At 41.8% G+C, this 12,533-nt stretch overlaps 19 non-coding genes across 19 annotated transcripts; all 19 read right to left on the bottom strand.

Moving 5' to 3' along the window:
* Positions 1–135: 135 nt before the first annotated feature.
* Positions 136–238, bottom strand: trnay-gua (transfer RNA tyrosine (anticodon GUA)). Its single transcript has 2 exons — positions 202–238; positions 136–171 (listed from the first exon to the last, which is right to left on the bottom strand). It is a non-coding gene; the product is annotated as a tRNA-Tyr (tRNA).
* Positions 239–1,021: 783 nt separating this feature from the next.
* Positions 1,022–1,124, bottom strand: trnay-gua (transfer RNA tyrosine (anticodon GUA)). Its single transcript has 2 exons — positions 1,088–1,124; positions 1,022–1,057 (listed from the first exon to the last, which is right to left on the bottom strand). It is a non-coding gene; the product is annotated as a tRNA-Tyr (tRNA).
* Positions 1,125–1,618: 494 nt separating this feature from the next.
* On the bottom strand, positions 1,619–1,721 carry trnay-gua (transfer RNA tyrosine (anticodon GUA)). Its single transcript has 2 exons — positions 1,685–1,721; positions 1,619–1,654 (listed from the first exon to the last, which is right to left on the bottom strand). It is a non-coding gene; the product is annotated as a tRNA-Tyr (tRNA).
* Positions 1,722–2,215: 494 nt separating this feature from the next.
* trnay-gua (transfer RNA tyrosine (anticodon GUA)) lies at positions 2,216–2,318 on the bottom strand. The gene is made up of 2 exons: positions 2,282–2,318; positions 2,216–2,251 (listed from the first exon to the last, which is right to left on the bottom strand). It is a non-coding gene; the product is annotated as a tRNA-Tyr (tRNA).
* A 206-nt stretch (positions 2,319–2,524) lies between these two features.
* On the bottom strand, positions 2,525–2,627 carry trnay-gua (transfer RNA tyrosine (anticodon GUA)). The gene is made up of 2 exons: positions 2,591–2,627; positions 2,525–2,560 (listed from the first exon to the last, which is right to left on the bottom strand). It is a non-coding gene; the product is annotated as a tRNA-Tyr (tRNA).
* A 787-nt stretch (positions 2,628–3,414) lies between these two features.
* trnay-gua (transfer RNA tyrosine (anticodon GUA)) lies at positions 3,415–3,517 on the bottom strand. Its single transcript has 2 exons — positions 3,481–3,517; positions 3,415–3,450 (listed from the first exon to the last, which is right to left on the bottom strand). It is a non-coding gene; the product is annotated as a tRNA-Tyr (tRNA).
* Positions 3,518–4,006: 489 nt separating this feature from the next.
* Positions 4,007–4,109, bottom strand: trnay-gua (transfer RNA tyrosine (anticodon GUA)). Its single transcript has 2 exons — positions 4,073–4,109; positions 4,007–4,042 (listed from the first exon to the last, which is right to left on the bottom strand). It is a non-coding gene; the product is annotated as a tRNA-Tyr (tRNA).
* Positions 4,110–4,882: 773 nt separating this feature from the next.
* trnay-gua (transfer RNA tyrosine (anticodon GUA)) lies at positions 4,883–4,985 on the bottom strand. Its single transcript has 2 exons — positions 4,949–4,985; positions 4,883–4,918 (listed from the first exon to the last, which is right to left on the bottom strand). It is a non-coding gene; the product is annotated as a tRNA-Tyr (tRNA).
* Positions 4,986–5,481: 496 nt separating this feature from the next.
* On the bottom strand, positions 5,482–5,584 carry trnay-gua (transfer RNA tyrosine (anticodon GUA)). Its single transcript has 2 exons — positions 5,548–5,584; positions 5,482–5,517 (listed from the first exon to the last, which is right to left on the bottom strand). It is a non-coding gene; the product is annotated as a tRNA-Tyr (tRNA).
* A 495-nt stretch (positions 5,585–6,079) lies between these two features.
* Positions 6,080–6,182, bottom strand: trnay-gua (transfer RNA tyrosine (anticodon GUA)). The gene is made up of 2 exons: positions 6,146–6,182; positions 6,080–6,115 (listed from the first exon to the last, which is right to left on the bottom strand). It is a non-coding gene; the product is annotated as a tRNA-Tyr (tRNA).
* Positions 6,183–6,388: 206 nt separating this feature from the next.
* Positions 6,389–6,491, bottom strand: trnay-gua (transfer RNA tyrosine (anticodon GUA)). Its single transcript has 2 exons — positions 6,455–6,491; positions 6,389–6,424 (listed from the first exon to the last, which is right to left on the bottom strand). It is a non-coding gene; the product is annotated as a tRNA-Tyr (tRNA).
* Positions 6,492–7,249: 758 nt separating this feature from the next.
* On the bottom strand, positions 7,250–7,352 carry trnay-gua (transfer RNA tyrosine (anticodon GUA)). The gene is made up of 2 exons: positions 7,316–7,352; positions 7,250–7,285 (listed from the first exon to the last, which is right to left on the bottom strand). It is a non-coding gene; the product is annotated as a tRNA-Tyr (tRNA).
* An 813-nt stretch (positions 7,353–8,165) lies between these two features.
* Positions 8,166–8,269, bottom strand: trnay-gua (transfer RNA tyrosine (anticodon GUA)). The gene is made up of 2 exons: positions 8,233–8,269; positions 8,166–8,201 (listed from the first exon to the last, which is right to left on the bottom strand). It is a non-coding gene; the product is annotated as a tRNA-Tyr (tRNA).
* Positions 8,270–8,478: 209 nt separating this feature from the next.
* trnay-gua (transfer RNA tyrosine (anticodon GUA)) lies at positions 8,479–8,583 on the bottom strand. Its single transcript has 2 exons — positions 8,547–8,583; positions 8,479–8,514 (listed from the first exon to the last, which is right to left on the bottom strand). It is a non-coding gene; the product is annotated as a tRNA-Tyr (tRNA).
* Positions 8,584–9,412: 829 nt separating this feature from the next.
* Positions 9,413–9,514, bottom strand: trnay-gua (transfer RNA tyrosine (anticodon GUA)). Its single transcript has 2 exons — positions 9,478–9,514; positions 9,413–9,447 (listed from the first exon to the last, which is right to left on the bottom strand). It is a non-coding gene; the product is annotated as a tRNA-Tyr (tRNA).
* A 204-nt stretch (positions 9,515–9,718) lies between these two features.
* Positions 9,719–9,821, bottom strand: trnay-gua (transfer RNA tyrosine (anticodon GUA)). The gene is made up of 2 exons: positions 9,785–9,821; positions 9,719–9,754 (listed from the first exon to the last, which is right to left on the bottom strand). It is a non-coding gene; the product is annotated as a tRNA-Tyr (tRNA).
* A 206-nt stretch (positions 9,822–10,027) lies between these two features.
* trnay-gua (transfer RNA tyrosine (anticodon GUA)) lies at positions 10,028–10,131 on the bottom strand. The gene is made up of 2 exons: positions 10,094–10,131; positions 10,028–10,063 (listed from the first exon to the last, which is right to left on the bottom strand). It is a non-coding gene; the product is annotated as a tRNA-Tyr (tRNA).
* A 205-nt stretch (positions 10,132–10,336) lies between these two features.
* Positions 10,337–10,439, bottom strand: trnay-gua (transfer RNA tyrosine (anticodon GUA)). The gene is made up of 2 exons: positions 10,403–10,439; positions 10,337–10,372 (listed from the first exon to the last, which is right to left on the bottom strand). It is a non-coding gene; the product is annotated as a tRNA-Tyr (tRNA).
* A 207-nt stretch (positions 10,440–10,646) lies between these two features.
* Positions 10,647–10,749, bottom strand: trnay-gua (transfer RNA tyrosine (anticodon GUA)). The gene is made up of 2 exons: positions 10,713–10,749; positions 10,647–10,682 (listed from the first exon to the last, which is right to left on the bottom strand). It is a non-coding gene; the product is annotated as a tRNA-Tyr (tRNA).
* Between the last annotated feature and the right edge of the window lie 1,784 nt (positions 10,750–12,533).

Raw genomic sequence — 12,533 nt, 5'->3', positions numbered from 1 at the left:
GAAAAGAAAAGCATGTACTTCTAGGTGGAATTGAATAAACAACCTGAGGATTACTGCAATTATCAAACTACAGTTCTCCTCTCTATCAACGGGAAAACGAGGCCAATCCCTTTCCATTAGGAATGGAAAAACAACTCCTTCGAGCCGGAGTTGAACCAGCGACCTAAGGATAACTGTTATCATAGACCTACAGTCCTCAACCTACAGTCTTCCACTATACCAACTGAGCTATCGAAGCAAGATTGATTCTGAATGGTTCACCATTGGCGTGTAATACAGAAAATGATACTTAACACACATTGGGCAAGAAAAGAAAAGCATGTACTTCAAGGTGAAATTGAATAAACAACCTGAGGATTACTGAAACTATCAACCTAGAGTTCTCCTCTCTATCAACGGGAAAAAGAGGCCAATCCCTTTGGAAATGAAAAAACACATCCTTCTAGCCAGAGTTGAATCAGGGACCTAAGGATCACTGTTATCATAGACCTACAGTCCTCCACTCTACCAACTAAGCTATTGAAGGGAGCATGGAGTGATGAATGGTTCAGCATTGGCGTGTGATACAGAAAATGATACTTAACACACATTGGGCAAGAAAAGAAAAGCATGTACTTCAAGGTGAAATTGAATAAACAACCTGAGGATTACTGAAATTATCAACCTAGAGCTCTCCTCTCTATCAACGGGAAAAAGAGGCCAATCCCTTTGGAATGAAAAAACACATCCTTCGAGCCAGAGTTGAATCAGCGACCTAAGGACAACTGTTATCATAGACCTACAGTCCTCCACTCTACCAACTAAGCCATCAAAGGGAGCATGGAGTTCTGAACGGTTCATCATTGGCGTGTAATACAGAAAATGATACTTAACGCACATTGGGCAAGGAAAGAAAAGCATGTACTTCAAGGTGAAATTGAATAAAGAACCTGAGGATAACTGCAATTATCAATATACAGATCTCCGCTCTATCAATGGGAAAACGAGGCCAATCACTTTCCATTTCGGATGGAAAAACAACTCCTTCGAGCCGGAGTTGAACCAGCGACCTAAGGATAACTGTTATCATAGACCTACAGTCCTCAACCTACAGTCCTCCGCTCTACCAACTGAGCTATCAAAGGGAGAATTGATTCTGAATGGTTCACCATTGGTGTGTAATACAGAAAATGATACTTAAGACACATTGGGCAAGAAAAGAAAAGCATGTACTTCAAGGTGAAATTGAATAAACAACCTGAGGATTACTGAAACTATCAACCAAGAGCTCTCCTCTCTATCAACGGGAAAAAGAGGCCAATACCTTTGGAATGAAAAAACACATCCTTCGAGCCAGAGTTGAATCAGCGACCTAAGGACAACTGATATCATAGACCTACAGTCCTTCACTCTACCAACTAAGCTATTGAAGGGAGCATGGAGTGCTGAATGGTTCAGCATTGGCATGTGATACAGAAAATGATACTTAACACACATTGGGCAAGAAAAGAAAAGCATGTACTTCTAGGTGAAATTGAATAAACAACCTGAGGATTACTGCAATTATCAACCTACAGTTCTCCTCTCTATCAACGGGAAAACGAGGTCAATCCCTTTCCATTCGGAATGGAAAAACAACTCCTTCGAGCCAGAGTTGAACCAGCGACCTAAGGATAACTGTTATCATAGACCTACAGTCCTCAACCTACAGTCTTCCACTCTACCAACTGAGCTATCGAAGGGAGAATTGATTCTGAACGGTTCACCATTGGCGTGTAATACAGAAAATGATACTTAACACACATTGGGCAAGAAAAGAAAAGCATGTACTTCAAGGTGAAATTGAATAAACAACCTGAGGATTACTGAAACTATCAACCTAGAGTTCTCCTCTCTATCAACGGGAAAAAGAGGCCAATCCCTTTGGAATGAAAAAACACATCCTTCTAGCCAGAGTTGAATCAGGGACCTAAGGATAACTGTTATCATAGACCTACAGTCCTCCACTCTACCAACTAAGCTATTGAAGGGAGCATGGAGTGCTGAATGGTTCAGCATTGGCGTGTGATAATGAAAATAATACTTAACACACATTGGGCAAGAAAAGAAAAGCATGTACTTCAAGGTGAAATTGAATAAACAACCCGAGGATTACTGCAATTATCAACCTACAGTTCTCCTCTCTATCAACGGGAAAACGAGGCCAATCCCTTTCCATTCGGAATGGAAAAACAACTCCTTCGAGGCGGAGTTGAACCAGCGACCTAAGGATAACTGTTATCATAGACCTACAGTCCTCAACCTACAGTCCTCCACTCTACCAACTGAGCTATCGAAGGGAGAATTGAGTTCTGAACGGTTCACCATTGGCGTGTAATACAGAAAATGATACTTAACACACATTGGGCAAGAAAAGAAAAGCATGTACTTCAAGGTGAAATTGAATAAAGAACCTGAGGATAACTGCAATTATCAATATACAGATCTCCGCTCTATCAATGGGAAAACGAGGCCAATCACTTTCCATTCCGAATGGAAAAACAACTCCTTCGAGCCGGAGTTGAACCAGCGACCTAAGGATAACTGTTATCATAGACCTACAGTCCTCAACCTACAGTCCTCCGCTCTACCAACTGAGCTATCGAAGGGAGAATTGAGTTCTGAACGGTTCACCATTGGCGTGTAATACAGAAAATGATACTTAACACACATTGGGCAAGAAAAGAAAAGCATGTACTTCAAGGTGAAATTGAATAAACAACCTGAGGATTACTGAAACTATCAACCTAGAGTTCTCCTCTCTATCAACGGGAAAAAGAGGCCAATCCCTTTGGAATGAAAAACCACATCCTTCGAGCCAGAGTTGATCCATCGACCTAAGGATAATTGTTATCATAGACCTACAGTACTCCACTCTACCAACTCAGCTATTGAAGGGAGCATGGAGTTCTGAATGGTTCAGCATAGGCGTGTGATACAGAAAATGAAACATAACACACAAAGAAAAGCATGTACTTCAAGGTGAAATTGAATAAACAACCTGAGGATTACTGCAACTATCAACCTACAGTTCTCCTCTCTATCAACGGGAAAACGAGGCCAATCCCTTTGGAATGAAAAAACACATACTTCGAGACAGAGTTGAACCATCGACCTAAGGATAATTGTTATCATAGACGTAAAGTCCTCAACCTACAGTCCTCCGTTCTACCAACCTAGCCATGAAAGTGAGCATGGAGTTCTGAACGGTTCATCATTGGCGTGTAATACAGAAAATGATAGTTAACGCACATTGGGCAGGGAAAGAAAAGCATGTATTTCAAGGTGAAATTGAATAAACAACCTGAGGATAACTGCAATTATCAATGTACAGATTTCCTCTCTATCAACGGGAAAACGAGGCCAATCACTTTCCATTCCGAATGGAAAAACAACTCCTTCGAGCCGGAGTTGAACCAGCGACCTAAGGATAACTGCTATCATAGACCTACAGTCCTCAACCTACAGTCCTCCGCTCTACCAACTGAGCTATCGAAGGGAGAATTGAGTTCTGAACGGTTCACCATTGGCGTGTAATACAGAAAATGATACTTATCACACATTGGGTAAGAAAAGAAAAGCATGTACTTCAAGGTGAAATTGAATAAACATCCTGAGGATTACTGAAACTATCAACCTAGAGCTCTCCTCTCTATCAACGGGAAAAAGAGGCCAATCCCTTTGGAATGAAAAAACACATCCTTCGAGCCAGAGTTGAATCAGCGACCTAAGGACAACTGTTATCATAGACCTACAGTCCTCCACTCTACCAACTAAGCTATTGAAGGGAGCATGGAGTGCTGAATGGTTCAGCATTGGCATGTGATACAGAAAATGATACTTAACACACATTGGGCAAGAAAAGAAAAGCATGTACTTCAAGGTGAAATTGAATAAACAACCTGAGGTTTACTGCAATTATCAACCTACAGTTGTCCTCTCTATCAATGGGAAAACGAGGCCAATCCCTTTGGAATGGAAAAACAACTCCTTCGAGCCAGATTTGAACCAGCGACCTAAGGATAACTGTTATCATAGACCTACAGTCCTCAACCTACAGTCCTCCACTCTACCAACTGAGCTATCGAAGGGAGAATTGAGTTCTGAACGGTTTACCATTGGCGTGTAATACAGAAAATGATACTTAACGCACATTGGGCAGGGAAAGAAAAGCATGTACTTCAAGGTGAAATTGAATAAAAAACCTGAGGATTACTGCAATTATCAACATACAGTTCTCCTCTCTATCAACGGGAAAACGAGGCCAATCCCTTTCCATTCGGAATGGAAAAACACATCCTTCAAGCCAGAGTTGAATCAGGGACCTAAGGATCACTGTTATCATAGACCTACAGTCCTCCACTCTACCAACTAAGCTATTGAAGGGAGCATGGAGTTATGAATGGTTCATCATTGGCGTGTGATACAGAAAATGAAACATAACACACAAAGAAAAGCATGTACTTCAAGGTGAAATTGAATAAACAACCTGAGGATTACTGCAATTATCAACCTAGAGCTCTCCTCTCTATCAACGGGAAAAAGAGGCCAATCCCTTTGGAATGAAAAAACACATCCTTCGAGCCAGAGTTGAATCAGCGACCTAAGGACAACTGTTATCGTAGACCTACAGTCATCCACTCTACCAACTAAGCTATTGAAGGGAGCATGGAGTGCTGAGTGGTTCAGCATTGGCGTGTGATACAGAATATGATACTTAACACACATTGGGCAGGGAAAGAAAAGCATGTACTTCAAGGTCAAATTGAATAAACAACCTGAGGATAATTGCAATTATCAATGTACAGATCTCCTCTCTATCAACGGGAAAACGAGGCCAATCCCTTTGCAATGGAAAAACAACTCCTTCGAGCCGGATTTGAACCAGCGACCTAAGGATAACTGTTATCATAGACCTACAGTCCTCAACCTACAGTCCTCCACTCTACCAACTGAGCTATCGAAGGGAGAATTGAGATCTGAACGGTTTACCATTGGCGTGTAATACAGAAAATGATACTTAACGCACATTGGGCAGGGAAAGAAAAGCATGTACTTCAAGGTGAAATTGAATAAACAACCTGAGGATTACTGCAATTATCAACATACAGTTCTCCTCTCTATCAACGGGAAAACGAGGCCAATCCCTTTCCATTCGGAATGGAAAAACACATCCTTCAAGCCAGAGTTGAATCAGCGACCTAAGGACAATTGTCATCATAGACCTACAGTCCTCCACTCTACCAACTAAGCTATTGAAGGGAGCATGGAGTGCTCAATGGTTCAGCATTGGCGTGTGATACAGAAAATGATACTTAACACACATTGGGCAAGAAAAGAAAAGCATGTACTTCAAGGTGAAATTGAATAAACAACCTGAGGTTTACTGCAATTATCAACCTACAGTTCTCCTCTCTATCAACGGGAAAACGAGGCCAATCCCTTTGCAATGGAAAAAACAACTCCTTCGAGCCGGAGTTGAACCAGCAACCTAAGGATAACTGTTATCATAGACCTACAGTCCTCAACCTACAGTCCTCCACTCTACCAACTGAGCTATCGAAGGGAGAATTGAGTTCTGAACGGTTTACCATTGGCGTGTAATACAGAAAATGATACTTAACGCACATTGGGCAGGGAAAGAAAAGCATGTACTTCAAGGTGAAATTGAATAAACAACCTGAGGATTACTGCAATTATCAACCTAGAGCTCTCCTCTCTATCAACGGGAAAAAGAGGCCAATCCCTTTGGAATGAAAAAACACATCCTTCGAGCCAGAGTTGAATCAGCGACCTAAGGACAACTGTTATCATAGACCTACAGTCATCTACTCTACCAACTAAGCTATTGAAGGGAGCATGGAGTGCTGAATGGTTCAGCATTGGCGTGTGATACAGAAAATGATACTTAACACACATTGGGCAGGGAAAGAAAAGCATGTACTTCAAGGTGAAATTGAATAAACAATATGAGGATAACTGCAATTATCAATGTACAGATCTCCTCTCTATCAACGGGAAAACGAGGCCAATCACTTTCCATTCCGAATGGAAAAACAATACCTTCGAGCCGGAGTTGAACCAGCGACCTAAGGATAACTGTTATCATAGACCTACAGTCCTCAACCTACAGTCCTCCGCTCTACCAACTGAGCTATCGAAGGGAGAATTGAGTCCTGAACGGTTCATCATTGGCGTGTAATACAGAAAATGATACTTAACGCACATTGGGTAAGGAAAGAAAAGCATGTACTTCAAAGTGAAATTGAATAAACAACCTGAGGATTACTGCAATTATCAACCTACAGTTCTCCTCTCTATCAACGGGAAAACGAGGCCAATCCCTTTCCATTCGGAATAGAAAAACAACTCCTTCAAGCCGGAGTTGTACCAGCAACCTAAGGATAACTGTTATCATAGACCTACAGTCCTCAACCTACAGTCCTCCGCTCTACCAACTGAGCTATCGAAGGGAGAATAAAGTTCTGAACGGTTCAAATGTAATACAGAAAATGATACTTAACACACAAAGAAAAGCATGTACTTGAAGGTGAAATTGAATAAACAACCTGAGGATTACTGCAATTATCAACCTACAGTTCTCCTCTCTATCAACGGGAAAAAGAGGCCAATCCCTTTGGAATGAAAAACCACATCCTTCGAGCCAGAGTTGAACCATCGACCTAAGGATAATTGTTATCATAGACCTACAGTACTCCACTATACCAACTCAGCTATTGAAGGGAGCATGGAGTTCTGAATGGTTCAGCATAGGCGTGTGATACAGAAAATGAAACATAACACACAAAGAAAAGCATGTACTTCAAGGTGAAATTGAATAAACAACCTGAGGATTACTGCAACTATCAACCTACAGTTCTCCTCTCTATCAACGGGAAAACGAGGCCAATCCCTTTGAAAGGGAAAAACACCTCCTTCAAGCCAGAGTTGAACCATCGACCTAAGGATAATTGTTATCATAGACGTACAGTCCTCAACCTACAGTCCTCTGTTCTACCAACCTAGCCATCAAAGGGAGCATGGAGTTCTGAACGGTTCATCATTGGCGTGTAATACAGAAAATAATACTTAAAACACAAAGAAAAGCATGTACTTCAAGGTGAAATTGAATAAACAACCTGAGGATTACTGCAATTATCAACCTATAGTTTTCCTCTCTATCAACGGGAAAACGAGGCCAATCCCTTTCCATTCGGAATGGAAAAACAACTCCTTCGAGCCGGAGTTGAACCAGCAACCTAAGGATAACTGTTATCATAGACCTACAGTCCTCAACCTACAGTCCTCCACTCTACCAACTGAGCTATCGAAGGGAGAATTGAGTTCTGAACGGTTTACCATTGGCGTGTAATACAGAAAATGATACTTAACACACATTGGGCAAGAAAAGAAAAGCATGTACTTCAAGGTGAAATTGAATAAACAACCTGAGGATTACTGAAACTATCAACCTAGAGTTCTCCTCTCTATCAACGGGAAAAAGAGGCCAATCCCTTTGGAATGAAAAAACACATCCTTCGAGCCAGAGTTGAACCATCTTCCTAAGGATAATTGTTATCATAGACGTACAGTCCTCAACCTACAGTCCTCCATTCTACCAACCTAGCTATCAAAGGGAGCATGGAGTGCTGAATGGTTCAGCATTGGCGTGTGATACAGAAAATGATACTTAACACACATTGGGCAAGAAAAGAAAAGCATGTACTTCAAGGTGAAATTGAATAATTAACCTGAGGATTACTGCAATTATTAACCTATAGTTTTCCTCTCTATCAACGGGAAAACGAGGCCAATCCCTTTCCATTCGGAATGGAAAAACACATCCTTCGAGCCAGAGTTGAATCAGCGACCTAAGGATAACTGTTATCATAGACCTACAGTCCTCAACCTACAGCTCCTCCGCTCTACCAACCTGAGCTATCGAAGGGAGAATGGAGTTCTGAACGGTTCACCATTGGCGTGTAATACAGAAAATGATACTTAACACATTGGGCAAGAAAAGCATGTACTTCAAGGTGAAATTGAATAAACAACCTGAGGATTACTGCAATTATCAACCTACAGTTCTCCTCTTTATCAACTGGAAACGAGGCCAATCCCTTTCCATTCGGAATGGGAAAAACAACTCCTTCGAGCCGGAGTTGAACCAGCGACCTAAGGATAACTGTTATCATAGACCTTACAGTCCTCAACCTACAGTCCTCCGCTCTACCAACTGAGCTATCGAAGGGAGAATTGAGTTCTGAACGGTTCACTCATTGGCGTGTAATACAGAAAATGATACTTAACAACACATTGGGCAAGGAAAGAAAAGCATGTACTTCAAGGTGAAATTGAATAAACAACCTGAGGATTACTGCAATTATCAACCTACAGCTCTCCTCTCTATCAACGGGAAAACGAGGCCAATCCCTTTCCATTCGGAATGGAAAAAGACAACTCTTCGAGCCGGAGTTGAACCAGCGACCTAAGGATAACTTGTTATCATAGACGTTCCAGTCCTCAACCTACAGTCCTCCTCTCTACCAACTGAGCTATCGAAGGGAGCATGGAGTTCTGAACGGTTCACCATTGGCGTGTAATACAGAAAATTGATACTTAAAGCACATTGGGTAAGGAAAGAAAAGCATGTACTTCAAGGTGAAATTGAATAAAAACCCTGAGGATTACTGCAATTATCAACCTATATTTTTCCTCTCTATCAACGGGAAAACGAGGCCAATCCCTTTCCATTTCGGAATGGAAAAACAACTCCTTCGAGCCGGAAGTTGAACCAGCGACCTAGGATAACTGTTCATCATAGACCTACAGTCCTCAACCTACAGGTCCTCCGCTCTACCAACTGAGCTATCGAAGGGAGAATTGGAGTTCTGAACAGGTTCACCATTGGCGTGTAATACAGAAAATGATACTTAACCACATTGGGCTAAGGAAAGAAAAGCATGTACTTCAAGGTGAAATTGAATAAAAACCTGAGGATTACTGCAATTATCAACCTACAGTTCTCCTCTCTATCAATGGAAACGAGGCCAATCCCTTTCCATTCGAATGGAAAAGACAACTCCTTTCGAGCCGGAGTTGAACCAGCGACCTAAGGATAACTTGTTATCATAGACGCTACAGTCCTCAACCTACAGTCCTCCTCTCTACCAACCTAGCTATCGAAGGGAGCATGGAGTTCTGAACGGTTCACCATTGGCGTGTAATACAGAAAATGATACTTAAACACATTGGGCAAGGAAAGAAAAGCATGTACTTCAAGGTGAAATTGAATAAACAACCTGAGGATTACTGCAATTATCAACCTATAGTTCTCCTCTCTATCAACGGGAAAACGAGGCCAATCCCTTTCCATTCGGAATGGAAAAACAACTCCTTCGAGCCGGAGTTGAACAGCGACCTAAGGATAACTGTTATCATAGACCTACAGTCCTCAACCTACAGTCCTCCGCTCTACCAACTGAGCTATCGAAGGGAGCATGGAGTTCTGAACGGTTCATCATTGGCGTGTAATACAGAAAATGATACTTAACACACATGGGCAAGAAAGAAAAGCATGTACTTCAAGGTGAAATTGAATAAACAACCTGAGGATTACTGCAATTATCAACCTACAGTTCTCCTCTCTATCAACGGGAAAACGAGGCCAATCCCTTTCCATTCGGAATGGAAAAACAACTCCTTCGAGCCAGAGTTGAACCAGCGACCTAAGGATAACTGTTATCATAGACCTACAGTCCTCAACCTACAGTCCTCCACTCTACCAACTGAGCTATCGAAGGGAGAATGGAGTTCTGAACGGTTCACCATTGGCGTGTAATACAGAAAATGATACTTAACACACATTGGGCAAGGAAAGAAAAGCATGTACTTCAAGGTGAAATTGAATAAACAACCTGAGGATTACTGCAATTATCAACCTAGAGTTCTCCTCTCTATCAACGGGAAAACGAGGCCAATCCCTTCCATTCGGAATGGAAAAAACACATCCTTCGAGCCGGAGTTGAACCAGCGACCTAAGGATAATTGTTATCATAGACGTACAGTCCTCAACCTACAGTCCTCCTCTCTACCAACCTAAGCTATCGAAGGGAGCATGGAGTTCTGAACGGTTCACCATTGGCGTGTAATACAGAAAATAATACTTAAAACACATTGGGCAAGGAAAGAAAAGCATGTACTTCAAGGTGAAATTGAAGAAAAAACCTGAGGATTACTGCAATTATCAACCTAATTTCTCCTCTCTATCAACGGGAAAACGAGGCCAATCCCTTTCCATTCGGAATGGAAAAACAACTCCTTCGAGCCGGAGTTGAACCAGCGACCTAAGGATAACTGTCATCATAGACCTACAGTCCTCAACCTACAGTCCTCCACTCTACCAACTGAGCTATCGAAGGGAGAATGGAGTTCTGAACAGGTTCACCATTGGCGTGTAATACAGAAAATGATACTTAACACACATTGGGCAAGAAAAGAAAGCATGTACTTCAAGGTGAAATTGAAATAAAAACCTGAGGATAACTGCAATTATCAATATACAGAGTCTCCGCTCTATCAATGGGAAAACGAGGCCAATCACTTTCCATTCCGAATGGAAAAACAACTCCTTCGAGCCAGAGTTGAACCAGCGACCTAAGGATAACTGTTATCATAGACCTACAGTCCTCAACCTACAGTCCTCCGCTCTACCAACTGAGCTATCGAAGGGAGAATTGAGTTCTGAACGGTTCACCATTGGCGTGTAATACAGAAAATGATACTTAACACACATTGGGCAAGAAAAGAAAAAGCATGTACTTCAAGGTGAAATTGAATAAACAACCTGAGGATTACTGAAACTATCAACCTAGAGTTCTCCTCTCTATCAACGGGAAAAAGAGGCCAATCCCTTGGAATGAAAAACCACATCCTTCGAGCCAGAGTTGATCCATCGACCTAAGGATAATTGTTATCATAGACGCTACAGTCCTCAACTACGTCTCCTCTCTACCAACTAAGCTATTCGAAGGGAGAATTGGAGTTCTGAACGGTTCACATATGGCGTGTATACAGAAATGATACTTAACAGCACATTGGGTAAGGAAAGGAAAAGCATGTACTTCAAGGTGAAATTGAATAAACAACCTGAGGATTACTGCAATTATCAACTACAGTTCTCCTCTCTATCAACGGGAAACGAGGCCAATCCCTTATTGAAGGGAAAACACATCCTTTGAGCCGAGTTGAACCATCGACCTAAGGATAATTGTTATCATAGACGTACAGTCCTCAACCTACAGTCCTCGTCTCTACCAACTGAGCTATCAAAGGGAGCATGGAGTTCGTGAACGGTTCATCATTGGCGTGTAATACAGAAAATGATACTTAATACACATTGGGCAAGGAAAGAAAAGCATGTACTTCAAGGTGAATTGAATAAAACACCTGAGGATTACTGAAACTGATCAACCTATACTCTCCTCTCTATCAACGGGAAAACGAGGCCAATCCCTTTCCATTCGGAATGGAAAAACAACCCTTCGAGCCGAGGAGTTGAACCAGCGACCTAAGGTATAACGTATCATATACCTACCGTCCTCAACCCTACAGTCCTCCGCTCTACCAACTGAGCTATCGAAGGGAGATGGAAGTTCTGACAGTTCACCATTGGCGTGTAATAAGAAATGATACTTAACGCACATTGGGTAAGGAAAGAAAGAATGTCCTTCAAGGTGAATTGAATTAAACAACCTGAGGATTACTGCAATTATCACCTACAGTTCTCCTCTTGTATCAATGGGAAATCGAGGCCAATCCCTTTCCATTCGGAAAGGGAAAAAGACCTCCTTTGAGCCGGAGTTGAACCACCGACCTAAGGATAACTTGTTATCATAGACGTACAGTCCTCAACCTACAGTCCCTCCTCTCTACCAACCTAGCTATCGAAGGGCGCATGGAGTTCTGAACGGATTCACCATTGGCGTGTAATACAGAAAAATCATACTTAAAACACATTGGGCAAGAAAGAGAAAAGAAAAGCATGTACTTCAGGTGAAATTGAATAAAAAACCTGAGGATACTGCAATTATCAATACAGATCTCCTCTCTATCAATGGGAAAACGAGGCCAATCACTTTCCATTCCGAATGGAAAAACAACTCCTTCGAGCCGAGTTGAACCAGCGACTAAGGAATGTTATCATAGACCTACAGTCCTCAACCTACAGTCCTCCATTCTACCAACCTAGCTATCAAAGGGAGCATGGAGTTCTGAACGGTTCATCATGGCGTGTGTAATACAGAAAATGATACTTAAACACAAAGAAAAGCATGTACTTCAAGGTGAAATTGAATAAACAACCTGAGGATTACTGCAATTATCAAACTACAGTTTCTCTCTCTATCAACGGGAAAACGAGGCCAATCCCTTTCCATTAGGAATGGAAAAAACCAATCCTTCGAGCCAGAGTTGAACAGCGACCTAAGGAAACTGTTATCATAGACCTACAGTCC

The sequence above is a fragment of the Cottoperca gobio genome, chromosome 24 (assembly GCF_900634415.1).
Source record: "Cottoperca gobio chromosome 24, fCotGob3.1, whole genome shotgun sequence".
NCBI lineage: Eukaryota > Metazoa > Chordata > Actinopteri > Perciformes > Bovichtidae > Cottoperca > Cottoperca gobio.
The sequence above is the reverse complement of the archived record's forward strand: the minus strand, read 5'-3'. Positions and strand labels throughout refer to the sequence as shown.